The sequence below is a fragment of the Nicotiana attenuata genome, unplaced genomic scaffold (genome assembly GCF_001879085.1).
Source record: "Nicotiana attenuata strain UT unplaced genomic scaffold, NIATTr2, whole genome shotgun sequence".
Classification (NCBI taxonomy): Eukaryota; Viridiplantae; Streptophyta; class Magnoliopsida; order Solanales; family Solanaceae; genus Nicotiana; species Nicotiana attenuata.
Window position 1 is genome coordinate 51,767 of NW_017671530.1, and position 17,361 is coordinate 69,127.

A 17,361-nucleotide genomic window follows, 5' to 3' on the forward strand; every position below is an offset into this window, starting at 1 on the left:
TAGGGCAACAGTAAAACATAATGTTCAGCCCAAATATTGTTAGAAATATCATTCCAAGTGTTAAAGTAAAATAAACTTGGCTGAGTCTTAAAACAGTGGGAAATACGTGACTGAGTTCGAGTATATAATTAAAACAGTGAGGAATTATCAACAACAATCCCCGAAGGGGTTCAAATAGCTGGCACGAAGCCCAAATATGGCAATCAGCCCAAATTATGATAATATCAAATAGGTTTCAGTCAAATACGCAGTAAATTCATCAATCGGGACGGACTAAGTCACAATCCCCAACGGTGCTCTACCCCATGCTCGCTATCCAGCATGCAAGTCACCTCAATATAGCTCTACGATGTGCAATTACGAGGTTTCAAACCCTCAAAATATCATTTACAATCATTACTCACCTCGAACCGGCAAAAATCTCTAATTCGCTATGCCGTTGCCTTACAAATTGGCCTCCTCGCGCGTCGAATCTGACCAAAACCACAACGAATACGTCACAATAGGCTAAGGGAACATAACCTAATCGAAAACAATCAATATCGGGCACAAATCCCGAAATTACCAAAACCCGAGCCCCGGGCCCACTTCTCGAAACTCAGAAATTTTCACATTAATGGGTTCCTTATCTCGCCACGAGTCTATACATATCAAGAACTCCCAAATCCGAGCTCAAGTGACCCATCAAAACCCAATTTAAAATTTAAAAAAATCCAAGCCCTAGTTCTTCCCCTTTTTTGCTAAGTTTCCATGAATTTCAAGGTGGATTTCACAATAAAAACGAGTGTTGAGTTCAAAAATATTACCTCCAGGTGATTCCCCTTGAGTCCCTCTTCAATTTGCTCTCCCAAGCTCCAAGATTGCTCAATAATGGAGATTCTTAACCTCAAAATCGCGGAATAGCCTTTATAAAACATTCTGCCCAGCACTTAAAAATCCTTCTTCGCGAACACGGTCAAAGCTTCGCGTTCGCGAAGCACAAAAATTCTATTGACCAAAATTCCTCTTATGCGAACGCGTATGAACACTCGCGAACGCGATGCACTAGCCTTATATACCTATGCGAACGCGGTCCCCCATACGCGAACGCGAAGAACAACTGCTCCTGGACCTAAATCCTTATACGCGAACGCGAACAATCTCCTGCGAATACGCGAACGCGAACAACCTCCTGCGAACGCGAAGCATCAGCTTCCAGCCTTTGGCGAACGCGAAGGCTTAAATTCCTGCCTTCCAAATTCCTTCTACGCGAACGCGAGGCTCCTCTCGCGAACGCAAAGAGATAAATCTCTGCAACACTGAACCTTCAATTTCTGCAACTTCCAAACTCCAAAAATGGTCCGATTGACCATCTGAAACCATCCCGAGGCCCCCAGGACCTCAACCAAAAGCATCAACGCATCCTAAAACATCATTCAAACTTGATCCAATCATCAAAACACCTCAAACAACACCAAAACCATCAAATTACATCGGATTCAAGCTTAAGTTCTTCTAAAACTTCCGAAACACGCATTTGATCAAAAGCCCAACCAAAACACCTTCGAATGATCTGAAATTTTGCGAGCACATTCCAAATCACATAACGAAGCTACAGCAACTCTCGGAATTCCATTCCGACCCTCGGATCAAAATCTCACCTATCAACCGGAATTCGCCAAAATACTAACTTCGCCAATTCAAGCCTAATTCTACACCGGACCTCCAAAATCACTTCCGATCACGCTCCTAAGTCACAAATCACCTAACGAAGCTAACCAAATCATAAAAACTCCGATCCGAGCTCATATACAAATAAGTCAACTCTTGGTCAAACATTTCAAATTCAAAGCTTTCAACTGAGGCTGTTCTTTCACATTCTTTCCGATTTTCCTGAAAAACCAAAACCAACGGTCTGCATCAGTCATAATACATTACACGGGGCAAGTCATGCCCCAGAACTGGCGATCAAAGTGCAAAAGCTCAAAACGACCGGTCGGGTCATTACATTTCATTCGTTAAAATTTTAGCCCTTTAGAATATCTTGCTTGTATAGGTTTAATTTGCTATATACCTAAATATTTTCCTATGTGGCTGAAGGAAAAAAGAGAAAGGGAAGGGGGAAGACAACAGGGCTTTCAGTTCAAAAGAAACGGAAAGACAGTGACAATGGAAAGTTGAAGGTGATTATTCCACCAGATAGAACAGTAGCAGTAGGCTCTGGAGCTAAAGATTTTGTTACCGAGATCTCAGTCAAAGTTCTCCAGCATGCTAGGCATGATGTCAAGAAATGGAAGGAAGTCCCTAATCTAGCAAAAGATAGAATTGTTGCTCATATGCTGGTAATTCACTTTGTTTTTTCTCGATCACCTGTTAAATTCTAAAAAATTCTTCCCTTTCTTGATCAGCTTATCAAATTCTTATTTATAAACTTCCTTTTTGTAACGTATCATTTGATTAATTCAACTCCTACTTATTTGTTAAGGTAGCTAAGATAATACACAAGCAAATTCTGAATACCACATTACTGTTGAACTTGAACAATTCACTAGAACAAGGATGTAAGTATACAAATCTAGTATACTGATAATTTTATCAGTGGTAAACCAACTTTAGGCAGCAAGCTTGGTTACAACACATGCTGCAGATGCTGTGACCATGGAAAACATGATGGTGAGGATTCTTCCTTGTCAGCCTTAAGTGTCTTACTTTGTTACTTGGTGCCTGTTGTCTCTTCTAACCAGGGGGGAGAGGGTGCTTTGTTTTCTGTTGCACATATCCCTGGGCTATTCGGATTTAAAACCATCATAGCACATGATAACAGAGGATGACCTATCCAACATCTGTCTGATCCATGTTACCTTTTCTTTCTTCTTTTCTATTCCCACGAGTCTCAAATACAGAGTCAGGTGGTCAACAAAATGAATGAGGTAAACTTTGACGATTACATGACGCCTATTATCAATATTGAGTACGAAACTCAAAATTGATATTACATTTGATCTAGATTTAGCATTGTGTTTAAAAACTATCCGTGCATAATGAGCGTCCCAAAATACAGGCTTGTTCGACTTTGTCAATTCTATGGAAAAGTTTTCCAGTGTCCAGTACCAGTCATAGCCTATTGTATATTCAGTCCAAAATGTATTTCCCAGCATCTTGTATCTGTCGCTGCACTTGCAATAATAGCCCAGCTCCTTGTTTATTTGTGTGAACCTGTGATTGCCATAATAGCTTAAGTCGCGATCCATTATTGATTGCATACAGTCCCCTCGTGACTCAATATCACATTCTACATTCATCCAATTTTGCCCTGTTGAATCCCTCTTCAAGAGCTGTTCAACAAGTTGAACATCATTGTCGCCCCATTCAAAACTTTTTGCGATGTAACAATGCCCATTACAGCAGTAGGCTTTTTCTGCCGTGCCTTGCATTTGCTTGCCACTCGTGCATATGATTCTGCAGTTGATTGGTTGTGCAAAGACACGCTCACAGTTGTGATGCTGTGCAGCACACTGCCCTGTATCTCGAAAATGTTAGAGGATTGTAATGGCCAATTCTTTGTCCCTAACTTGAGGTGTACAGAAGACTCCACCAAAAGTTCCTAGTTTTAATGTTTCAAGGCGCATGTCTACATGTTGTAGCCTAGTCCTTGGCATGTGCATCCATGTTTCCTGCAAAAAAGAGCACATTGTTAGTTAATAACAGAAGTGCTGTGATCTTCTCCCAAAGAAATTGATCCCAGTACATCCTGCTGTCATTTGTGCCCAAATTAGACCCCATATTCTGCAGGGACATTTCTTTAGCCAATATACTTATTATCAAATGCCCCCCCCCTGTATGATCTGAGTATGATATGCAATATTGACCTGCAGCCTGCAATTCCACCTTGAAACCTCCTGTTCTCCTAATACGTACCGTATTGAACTCCTTCCAAGACTCCCCCTTGAAGCCCCATCTGTATTTACCTTGATCCACCCTGCACTTGGACATTCCCACAGCACCTTAGAATATATCAATTTAGGCAGATAGGACTCCAATATATGCAATAAATCTGGCCATTTGTGTGGTACATTTTGCATAGCTGCCTTTCTGAACTTGACTAGAGACTGCATCGTAGTCGACACCTGATAAATAACTCTGTTAACAGTGACAGCTTCCCCATGTTTATAACTATTTCTCCTCTTCCATAGTTCCCACGTTATGACAGCTGGTAACGCTTGAATTATAGGCTGAATTCTGGGAATTACATCTGCAGTCCAACACTTTGTCACTGCCTGATGAAATGTGATTCCCTCCACATTAATACCTGCATGACCTAGGAAGTATTTCCACACTTTAGCAGCTGCGTAAGATGTAAAAAATAGATGCTGCAATATTTCCTCCTTTCGCTCAGCACAGCACCAGCATTTAGAGGCCATTAGGTAACCAAGTCTTCTAAAGAAATCATCTAGTGGATGTGTGTCTTTTTTGCTGACCTATTTCGTCTGAATTTAAGAAATGAATCTTTTCTTAGTACTCTGTTCTGTTTACTTGTTCTTTATGGAAAATAACAGTGACTGAAATAACATCAACAATCTAGAGTGAAGAAGTTCATAGAAGACTTTCTACTAATTTTTTTTCTGAGAAGCTAAATTTGTTGTACTTTCTGCAGCATTTTGTATGTCTATTTTCTGGCTTAATGGTGGATTTGTATTTAACAATACATGTGGAAATTTTAATCTTTTATATACCAGTGTTCCGTGGGTCTATTTGGAATAAGTTGTTTTTGAGTGCAGGACACCTTTCAACTTCCAGACACACAACACAATCGAGATACTATCCTTCAAACAGCTAATAATTTATACCGATATCGTCGTAGTAGGCTCCACGATCATTTCAAAAGATTTGCTACGAAGGAGGAAAGCTTGCATAACATGCCAGCAGAGGTTAATGAAGCTGAATGGAATTTCTTAGTGGACTATTTTAGTTCTGATGCTTTTAAGGTAATTAGGAGTATATCAAAATTAAATGGATTTAATTTTATAATATTGCTTAGTTTTTTTTTTATACTTTCTTACTTAAATTATAACATATTCATGCAGCAAATGAGTGCACAAAATAAAACTAATAAGGAAAAATAAGAAATGAATCATTTATGTGGCAGAAAGTCCTTCCAGGCAGTATCTTATGATGCGGTAAGATATGTCTTTGTTTTGACTAATTTTGATCATTTTTCTTTAATAACATAATATAATTTTTTTTGCTAGAAAGATTCAAGAACTGGCAAAGAGCCAAATCTTCAAAACTTTGGAAAATGACTCACATGAAGTCAGGACATTGGGTTAATGATGCCTCTGTTGAATTTAATGTATATACGGAGTCTTTATCTTAGAATATGAGCCGATTGAAACAAATATTGCAAGTTTAAGCTTGTACAATATTTTGTAGGATAAGCTGGCAGAAATTGTGGATGAACAAATTCAAGAAGTGGAAGAGGGTACTGATGTGGACCCAATTGTTAATGCTGCTTTTGTGAAACTTGTTGGAGAAAAGTCTAGGATATTGCCGCGGTCAAGGATCGGGAGTCAAACAAGCTAGTAGAAGATCTATGCATGTAACTCAAGAGCAACTACAAGCACAACAGAAAGAGGTGGAAGAAGAACGTCATAAACGAGAGAGTGTAGAGTGCAAACTAATAGAAGTGAAAAATCAACTTGAGGAGGAGTGGAAAAAATGAGAAGTCATAGAAGCTCGTCTAGTGAGTGATCAAAAAATATTAAAATAAGGCACGATGGCACTAGTATCCCATATTCAAAGTTCTGAGGTATTTAGTTTATTACTTGCTTTTGATCCTAAGAACAATTTTATTAAAATACTTAAGAATAAATGAGATAGCATCACTTTTCATGTTAGTCATTATCACACACACATATTACTTTCTTCAACTATGACATGCCACAATTTTACATTTGAAATGCAATAGGACAGAACACTAAGCACTAAATGCTCTTGAAGTACATGAAAGTGAATTTTGTATTTTCAGCTCTAATAGAAACTGAAGGAGCAGTAAGTTAGATGTACTATTTTATATACACAGTATAACTCTCTGCTTCTCCATGTCTTCACTCCTCTAACTGCTCAAAATTTCATTTCTGCTTCCACTATTTCAAGGTATCACCTTTATTTGGGTGAGTTTCTGAATTCTCATATGCTCCCTTTTATCTTTACTTTCTCTGTTTCATGATTTTGCTTTTTTTTTTCTGGTTTTACATTATGGTTGCTACTAATTTTTAAGCCTCATAGCTAGAAAACATGTCTAAGCCTCATAGTTTGTTCTACCTTTTTGTTGCTGATGGAAAATTGGCGAATCTACGTAGTTTTACCATCGTTTGGATATGTTCTTGCTGGATTTTGTACATCTATGTTATAATTGTAGTTGAAATATTGAAATTGCACGTATGATTAGGAAATTCATGTTCTATAATTTTGACTGGATAAGTATGATAAAGATACTTCAAAGTCTAATACATCATGTTCTGTTTTATTTCCTATGGTACTAGCTTCGAAAAATGGACATTCTCATACACTAATTTGTTTGTCTTCTACATTATATATTAGATATTGAAGGTATAAAATGCTCTATGTGGATGTTGTCTATTTATTTGAATCTCTAGAAACTATTGTATTCTACTGAAAGGAAACTTGTTCTAGTATTTTTTATGTTATAAATTTGCTTCGTCGAGGTTCTATCATGTTTAAGTTTAGTTGTACAATGTTTAACAGACTGGACTTCCTGCTGCAATTTTTGACATGATTGCTAATTTAAATGATTCGGATGAGACAAGTCCTACAAGTCTTATGGATGATACCATGGTAAGTAAACTTATTTTAGTTCATGAAAGGAAGTTTCTTGGTTGTATATGCAAATGAGTCTGTTTGAATAAATCAATCTTGTCTAGTATTTTGTTTTGACTGGATTGTTGTTGTTGTTGTTTAAGTTATTTTTCATTAAAATATGTTATTGGTTTTTCTTAAGTCTTTGGTTTCAAAAAGACTTTGAGACTTTTTGGTCTGAATGCACATGGGAGATCCAGGAGGATGACTTGAAATATGCATGGTTGTTTGTGACCAGGATTATATAATTTCTTGCCTGGCTGTGGAAAAAGAAAAAAAGGAAAAATGATAACCATACCAAATAGTTTGAAATAAGCATAAAATCAAGAGTGCTTTCAGGCATGATGCACTTTACCTTTGCACATAATTCAGATTGTGGATGATTGTTTCTTTCTCCTAGTCGTGCATTAGTAATCTGATATTTCCAACCATGTTTTTCTGCGAGTGCTTTTGAGGTTGATGTTGCGTTTCCACAAGCTCTTTTTAGGTTGATGGTTCCTGTTAAATAAGCTTCCACTAGTTTGAATTTGTACTTTATTGCTTCTTTTTATCAAAATCTAATTATATTTATTTTCTTTTTAGGATTAGCATGCGTAATTGAACAATCCTCACATCCGGCTCATGAAGTGCACAAGCTGTTGGAAGAAGATTTATTTTTTGGGTTACTATTAGAATAGAACTTAAGGACCTTGGATATATGATGCTTTTACTCGTTTTGTAAGTAAAAATATACTTTTAGGATTATTTAGTTTTTGGAAGTTAGTATATCCACTTCATAAATTTGAATATATGGCAACAAAAAATGTTGTTGCGAAAGGCCTTCATTCTTGTAGTGGTTTCTCCCCCTTTATCTCATTTCCACCTCTTTATCAGACATTTGTAATAGCTTATAGACTTTTCAGACTTGTGTTAGGATTGTAGATGCTCATGACTAGTGACACCCCGGTATCGGGCTGTGTTGGGTTGTTCTTTCGCATATTTGTACTGTTGACTGCTTAAATGTTGGATTATTTATCATGTTTTAGAATTAATCCTCATTGTTAACTGCTTAAAACTGAAATGGGTAAGTGTCGGCTGGCCTTGTCTTCACGAGAGGCGCCATCACGATCGGGTCTGGGTTTAGGGTCGTGACAAGGGTTGGTGGTATTATGGTGGTGGTGGAGAAGATGATGGGGTTGGGGAGATGAAGAGGGGGTGGGTTTTTTCTTTTCTGTATTTTTTTCTTTGGGAAGATGAGGAGAGGGGGTGGAGTAGGGGTAGGGGGGCAAAGGTTTTTCCAGTTTTTTTTTTCGATTTATGACACGTGTCAGATGCTGATTGGCGTGTGTAATAGCAATTTTTAAGCAGATCTGGTCAAAGACGGAAGTGGTGTGTAATTGACACACCTTTAAAAGTTTTGGAGTGTAATATTATTCCCGTATTTAACAGGTGTGTAAGAGGGATTTGGGGACAAGGTCGATGGGTAAAGTATGTATTTTGCCTTTATTATACTTTGTGTCTAAATCTACTACTGCCGTAATACTATTGGTCCAAATATACCCTTCTTCTGTTAAGTATGTCCAAGGTGGACATCCAATCCTACATGACACTGATATTTAATAAGGTAGATGCCACATGGCATGCCATCTCAGCGCCCCTAATCCATATATAAAAGACTAAAATTTGAATACAATATTTTTTATGGTAGCGGTAATGGTGGAAATAGTGATTCGGGGAAAGGAAATTTTAGTGGTAGAAAAAAAACTAGGAGGAGTAAAATAGGTTAGGGGCACTGAGGTGGTAATCCATGTGGTATCCGCCTCATCAAAAGTCAATGTCATGTAGGATCGAATGTCCACTTTGGACAAATTTAACGGAAAAAGGATATATCTGAACTAAAAGTATAATGATAGGGATGTATTTGGACTCAAAGTATAAAGACAGGAATATATTTGGACTCAAAGTATAACGAGGGGTACAATTTAAACCTGTTCTGATAATACAGGGGTATATTTGGCCCTTTCCTGATTAAAATTTTAAAAACTTGGGTAAATGATAAGAACTCACTTAGGAAAATGGTAAATTCGGCTACAATTTTCATACAATATTTCATGCTACGGAATTCCTTAAAACTCAACTAATTAACATTTATCTATAGCAACCATTACCCACAAGTTGATGCAGTTAAACTAGACTTATTTAAATTTCTACTATATATAACATAAATTATATCATAATAATCTTGTTTCAAGCCGCGTTTTCACCGAGGAACACATATGTACGAGTTTATCCAACCCTTTGTACAATTTGAGTGTCCATCTTTGACTCATTTGTCTATTTCGAAGATACTTTGAGATTATTACAAACAAAGCAAATCTTGCTCATTGTATGAGGTTTTGAACGTCCAATAAAACACATAATTAGTTGATTTTCTTTTCAAGCAAGTGATGTTGATAGATTTAAACGTCTGGTTGACGTTTAAATCTATCAGCGTCACTTACAATTCTAGCTGTTTTGCTTGCACCGAATTCCTAGCACAATCTAATTGTGTTGGTTGTGCACTCGGAAAATGCTTTAATCAAGCAAGTGACGTTGATAGATTTAAACGTCTGGTTGATGCTCTTGGCATCGAATCTCTTTAACCAGACGTTTAAATCTATCAGCGTCACTTGCAGTGGTATATCCCGACACAAATGGCTGGATCTTGAATGACTTTCAAATTTAAATGAAGTAATACAAATCTATTATGAAAGATTTAGAAGGATGTTACCACGTGTATTGTTGGATCTTTAATGAGTTTCATTGGGCCCTACCTCAGAGCAGTGTGATCAAATGTGCCCTTAAAGCGTTTAAGCGAAGAAAATTGACTGAATTGAAATGGGTTTACTTGGATTTGAAGGTAGTGACAAGTTTAATGTCCTAAAAATCTTAAGGCCTTCATATGCTAGAAAAATAATCACATAGTTGTACACAATCGATTAATTATTGTAGTTAGTTTTTTTTTAGTTGTTTGGTCATATATCAAATTCATAATCATAATAGTCTGACAATACATGAATATACTTTTTTGTGTGTGTACATTTTTTTGATTTTTGGGGATTGTGTAACAGTAATATTATAGATCATAAAGACTAGCTTATTATTCTTGTTTAGAGGCCAAATAATGTTGTTTATTGCTAAATCAGAAACCTAATAATCGTAGACTTTTTTGTGTATGTGTTAAAGGACTGTTATAGTGCGTAATGAGGAGATTGCTGCAATGAATGTTCAAATCGAGAATTTAAGGGAACAACCGTAAGAACAACTCTTTTATAGCTCTTCCAAGTTTATTCAAGATTTTAGGCTAATAAGCTGTGGTTTTATTGTTTTTTTCACAGTGCTGAGGTTGAGGTTGAAGTTCATGCCCCTCTTCAATGGGGTGCACGTGGGCGCCGAACTGCTAGGTACTGTCATTGTCTTTGGTAATTTTTCCTAGGGGTAGATTAGAAATCACTTGCTAAAATGTTTTATGATAAACAGGTTCCTTGTGAAAGATGATGATGTGCCCGCTGGGGCTGCTGTGCCCGCTGGGGTCGGTGGAGCCGCTGGAGCTGGGTCTGATACAAACTAACGTTTGTAGCTTCGCCACTCGATGACAAAATTGGTGATCCTGATTATCAGCCTTGATAATCAGGATAAGCTAATAATCAGGATACTGCTTTTTGAGTATTGATAACACTGCCGTAGTGAGAACACTTCCTCTATTGAGAAATGGATTGCTTGAAACCTAAACGAACTCCAAAAAGAGAGGATGATAATCACCTTATGGGTTTTCTTTGTTTGTCTTTTTTCTCGTTTTCGGTCTTAGTTTGAGCTTAATAATAATAGTAAATGATTGACGCATGTTATAATGATGATGGTGGCTCATCATTTTGGTCGTGAGATTATTAGTGGCAATCTTAAATGTAGTGTAAAAAGCATATGGATATTGAGTTGCAGTAGATAGAGCAGTAACAACATCTTACCGTTGCTGGACTTCTATTGGTTTCCACCGCTATTTATGTTTCCAACCTGAACATAGGAAAAAAGTAAAGCTTCTAAGACTTACAATAATTTAATTATATGACATGGACGAAATGTTTTTGAAGAATAATATTTAATTCAGCTAGGCTAACAGATCAAGATAGAACAACAGGAAATACAATCTTCTAGCTAACATGTTATTCTTATTATAATATCTTTGGTGAGTCAGAGATTGACAATCTAGTTAGTGAAATTTGAACTAATTCAAAGCAGTGGGCATGCTTAAGTAAAGGATGATGCTGGAAATCTCCATTTACTGATGTTTGCAACATTACCCCCTACCTGTCATTGAGTTTTCTTGTGGAAAAGGGTCATAGGTACCTCTACTTTCAAAAATTTTTAAATATACTTTTGTCCAAATATACCCATTATCCGTTAAATAATCTGTTCCCCACCAAAAAAATAGATACATGGAGGGCTAAGGATTAATTTAAAGGACCCTTCCATTTTGCCCATATCAACACCCAAAATTCCCAGAACCCGACTCATTTGAATCCATTTAATAACCGAAGAAGGGTCTTCTTCACGAAAGACTTTAGTTTTCACTCTTTCCCTATATTTCTCATTCCAAGTGGAGCTACTGCTTACACTGTTTTCTGAATTAACGTCATTTAATTCAACACCCACCACATCGTATTGAAAACTGTTGAAGACTGAGAAGGACATGCAGTGCTTGTGGGGGTGGTCTTGTTAAGGTTGGGTTGGGTAAAAGCGAAGAAAAATGGTTGAATTGAAATGGGCTTTACTTGAATTTGAAGGTAGTGACAAGTTTAATGTCCTAAAAAATCTTAAGGCTTTCACAAGGCATAGAAATGAACAATGAAGAATATCCCCTTTGTGTTGAGTTTCTTTCGGAATCAGTTACTTGCTTATGATTTCTAAAGAAACCAACCATATTTATAACCCGAAAATTATTGGATAACTTTAGGGGGTTGTTTAGTATGATGGATAAGCAAAATTAATCCTGTAATAAAATATTGGCGAAATGGTTTTCTGGCCACTTAAACTTGCATCAGTTTGTAAAGCCGATACATGAACTCTTGAGTTTCCCATTTGAACACCTTTACTTGAAAAAATGGCTACTAATAAACACTTGTGCTGGTGCGTGTTGTTCAATTGTTGCTGACATGGATTTAATTCAATATTTTATATAACCACATCATCCATTCATTCACATTTTGTTGACACCTGTATGTTCAAGGTCCCAATTTGTGGGCCCTAACTTTTTCCAAAATTAATTTACTAAATTTCTATTTTTTCTACTCTTTCCCTTCTTTTATTCTTCACCTCCTAGGCACGAATTGTAAACAAAAGCTTTGATAATGAAGACTGTAAACATAAACTCCTATAATGGAGACTGAAGTTCAATCGAATTTCACCTATCTGGGAAGAACCTTCACCGATCTCAGTATTAACGCAAGTTCCTCAGCTTTCAGTGATTGCAACAGTGATAGATCCAGCGAGTTTCCAACCGCTTCTTCACAAAGTCGGTGACTATTTTTATCTTGCGCTTCTGAAAACTCCAAAATTAATTAATCGAGAAACTTGTATCTGGTCTCGAGTCGGCGGCTATTTCGGAGGGATAGCAATCTAGAGATGTTCTATCTGGAGCTTTGACTACATCTGGAGTTGAAAATTTGTTGGAACATGGGTTTGCTTGTTCTTTGGGGAGATTTTGTTGAGCATTATTTTCTTCAGGAAATTTGGAACAAATGAAGGGCTGTCAACTTAAATATTATTTTTTGTAGATCTTGTGTAGGGCTTTGTTGTGGTGAGTGATTTGTTTTCTAGGCATTGAGACTAGTTTTCTTCTGGTTTTTGGAGTTTGGTATTGATATCTTGGAAGTTTGGTAGGGAAGATGAGGGGAAATTAAAAGAGAACGGGAAAGGGAATTTTTTTTTTATTTTTTTTTCTTTTTTAATAAAAACAATACTATTCACGCGCTTTTGTAGCGTGATTTGCACATAATTCAACCATGTCAGCGATGCTTCCACATAGGCACAGTCAACGGTCAAATGTGTTTATTAGTATTCATTGCATCAAGTTGGAGTGTTCAAATGGGAAAAGTGCAAGTTCATGTATCGGCTTTACAAACTGATACAAGTTTAAGTGGCCAGGAAACTATTACGCCTAAAATATTAGTACCGCCTAATTATTCCTTATTCGGTTACTAATCGTGGGTAAATTATTTCAGGATTAAAAATAGAAGTAATGAGACCTGCTAGAGGGTGAAGTAGTAATCCTAGAATAAGTTATCCCAAGATAAAGCAGTAAAATTAAAAATCTCAGGATTAATACCACATAACAGTCAATAAGAAATAATACCAGGATAACTAATCTCAGCATAACTAATGTCAGTAAAATTAATCACAACGTAACTTATCTTTAAACCAAACGACCCCTTGAAGTAACATTAAATAACATCCATGAATGAATTCATCAAAATTAAGATATGAAGATGTACTTGTCAAAATTAAGATTAAATCTACTATCAAATACATTTTCTGGATTCCTAAATTACTTTGAAAATCCAAAAACATGAATATACTTACTAAAACTTATTATTTAAAATAATTTAAACCTTATCTAACATATTATACTATCCAACTTCTTCATAAAATTCTCTAAAATAACATGAAACATTATGGTAACTCTTTATTAGTCGTCCAACTTCGAAGAATTGAGGCATTAGATTTAATCTTCTTTCTTATTTATGACATAGACTTTGATCTCTCTTTTACCCTAGTTTATATATTTCTCCTTCTCTTACAATCAATAACACAGTATAAGCTCATTTAGCCTTAGTTTATGGGTTTTTTCTTCTCCTTCAACCCTATTGTTACTCCTTTGAAGTTCGCGGTGAAAGTCCGTTTAGTAGTATATAGTACTGAGAGAAATCATGAAGATCAATCTGAAACTGATTGATGGTTATTCTTGTTTAGAGGCTGAATAACGTTGTTTATTGCTAAATCAGAATCCTAATAATCATAGACTTTTCTGTTTATTTGTGAAAGGATTCTTATTGCTCATGATGAGGAGATAGCTACAATGAATGTTCAAATCGAGCTTTTAAGGAAACAACTGTAAGAATAACAGCTCTTCCAAGTTTATCCAAGCGTTTTAGGCTAATCAGCTATGGTTTTATTGTTTTTTTAAGTGTCCCGGTTGAGGTTGTTGTTCCTGCCCCGGTTTAGGTTGTTGTTCCTGCCCCGGTTGAGGTTGTTGTTCTTGCCCCGGTTGAGGTTGTTGTTCCCGCACCTCTTCAGTGGGGTGTACGTGGGCGTCGTACTGCTAGGTATTGTCATTGTCTTTGGTAATTTTTTCTAGGGGTAGATTAGAAATCACTTGCTAAAATGTTTTATGATAAACAGGTTTCTAGTTGAAGATGTCTGCGATAGAAGTCGAATACAATTAAGTAACTAGGGGCAAGATACAGACTTTAGAGCGTCAAGTCATACACAAATCGGAGTGACTTCACTACCTGAAGAAAGAAAGCTGCTTCGGCAGGGTCGAAGAAGAATCAATTTCTTTTATATGTCTGTCACTTTATCTTTGTTAGTGCTGTCTGCCTATAATGATAGATAAATCAAAAACTTTTCATTCAACTTATTCTTTTAATTGAAATTGAGATTTTTTTCCTATCCTCCTATTGCTACGCCCGCTGGAACCGGGTCTGATTCAGACTCAATGTCTGTAGCATCGCCACCAGATGACAAAACTGGTGATCCTGATTATCAGCCTTGATAATCAGGATACTACTTTATGAGTATTGGTACTGCTTCAGACTCAAGTGTTGTTAAATTCTGTTTGTTTTTCAAATATATAACAAGACACGGATGTAAAGGATATCTTTTAACCATATTGCTAGTAGATCTTTTTAGTCATGAGGAACAATAGTACCATAGAACAGGAATGCATGAGAAAGAGATTTTGGGATGAACTTCGTTTAGAGGGTCCTCTCTATTGGCATGTGGTGTTTTAAAATCTATAATGTTTCTACTTGTAATGTTATGTATCTGTGAGGTGCTTTGTTATGTTATTTAGTATTTACTAATGAACTTTCAAGATGTGAAACCTGATGTTAAAGACAACTAATTCATTGATCAAATGATGAAGCATTGTTTATCTTGCTAATTCTTGCTATTTGTCAGAGTGTGCTCATGCTATTTCCATATTCTTAGAGAAAGACTTACCCATGTGCACTAATTGCATCCTATTTTGTAGAGTAAACTACCCTACACAGTACACATCCATATAATATTGTTCAGTATTGGACATTACCCTTGTATTTTAAAATCAAACACTTAATATCCTAATATTATTTAAACCCTTGCTTCATTTATTTTTAATAACAGTATATAAAAAGACTAACTAACCTTGTAAATGGTACAATTGTATCAGATCGCCCGATCATTGATCAGATAGCTTCAACTTCTTCAATTTTTTTGGTTCACGTATCTTCTTCCTGTTTTTTCAATAAATGTCTTCCTCAACCAATGGACGAGCCAGAGGGAAATATGGTGGCACAAGTATGCTGGTATATTTCCTAGGCGCACTGTCCCTGAGGGCCATTGGCGCACTATCCAAAACTCGATGGATAATGGTTTCGCCCCTCTACCCTTTCTCCATTTAAACACCTTAGGCACAAACACACCATTAAACCAGATAAAGTAGTTTTTCTTTTTTCTTTTGATAAGTAGAGCAGATAAAATAGTTTTTCCTATCAGAAGAAGTGTTGAACCATTAGGTTCAAAAAGTTTCAATAAAATGAATCTTTCACTCTTTGGTAATTCTCAACAATTCGATGAAATCGGATAAGCAGAAGAGAGTAATGTGTCAGCCAACAAAACATGGATTCTCACTTGTCATTTGAGTTGTGGCTTGTGACATATCAGTGAGGTAGCTTTGTTAGTTGTTATGTACTAATGAACTTTATTTTAACCTAGTGTTATTTATTTCAAATGATTTTACATTTTTGTACGTTATACGAAAGCATTAACGATTGCTGAAAGGCTAAAAAAGTCCATCAATTTACAAGGGTATTTTCGTGCTTCATTCTTACTCTTTGGACTTCATACTTATAAAAAAATTTGTTTGCGTTTTCCCCCAGAGTAAAATAATGAAAGATTTAATTAGAATAATTTAGTTGATTTTATTGTCCTAACTATTAGAGAAATAATTTAATTACGATCTTGTCCAATGTAAACTTTATTTTTAGAGAATAAAAAAGGTAAATAATATTTCGCTAAGGATTTCATATTTTTAATATAGTATAAATAATTAAATGTGATTGTACATAATTATACACAATAGCTACATTTTGCAAGAGGGCATCAGAAACATGATACAAAAACATTTTTCTCTATTCTATTAAGCAAATCCAATCCAGAATTAATAATCAAGAGTGCACCAGTAATATTGTGTCTTCACACTTTTAGAACAAAATAATTATGCTCACTCGTCATCAGGGGCGGGATTTAGGGGGCTTAAGGGGGTTATTTGAACCCCTTCACCGTAAAATTACACTGCATATATAAGGCAAAATCTATCTTGTGCCTCTATATATTATATTTGAATTCCCGTACCACAACCCAAAAATATAGTTGATGCAGCTCAATTTTCAAAAAACTAAAATGGAAAGAAATTGAGTGTTCCTGAAGAGTAAAACCAGGAATTACTCTTGAACAGTCCACTCGTAGCTCTATGAGCAATAAATGAGAATTCAAAAGAGAAGAAAGAGTTTTATTGAACATTCAACTAAGAATAGAATGCTTACAAAATGAGATAAGATCGGCTAATAAAGGAAGAGGGGCTTGAGCGGGAAAGTTAGTTATAACAACTTTCCTGACTCACGTGCCTAGCACCTGCCTCGACCAACTACCAACGACCTTCTAACTAATTGACCGACTCAACACTAACTCTTACTAATTCACTAACTAATCGACCAAGTATACAACCAAATCCGGAAAGAAAGTTAAAAGAGCTAAAAGGATCATATGACATGGTTTAGTGATCAAGAGGGTTCAAAACTTTTCTGAGATTGTTGGTTCAATTCTCAATTGCCACAGTCCCTTTTAACCTTTTCTTTTTTGAACACCCTTAATAAAAATCCTGCATCAGCCACTGCTCATCATTAAGCCAATATGGAATGATATTATATTGGCTTCCCAAAGGGGAATAAAATTAAACTTAGAGTTAAACAATATTTTTACTCTCAAATCAATATATATGAGTTCTACCCATCTAATCAAAATGTTACAGAAGACACCCAACCAAAATATAAAGATAACTGATTTCCCTTTTTTAGATTTTGTTAGTGAAAAGGCAATCAGCAAGGAACTTCATAAGACATGCAAGAAAAAGTAAAATATAAAATATATTGTGACGACTCGGCTCGTCATCACGTGAGTTACCGCCCCGTTTTTCCCATTTTCTGCTTCCTTATGTTTTATTACACGATTCTT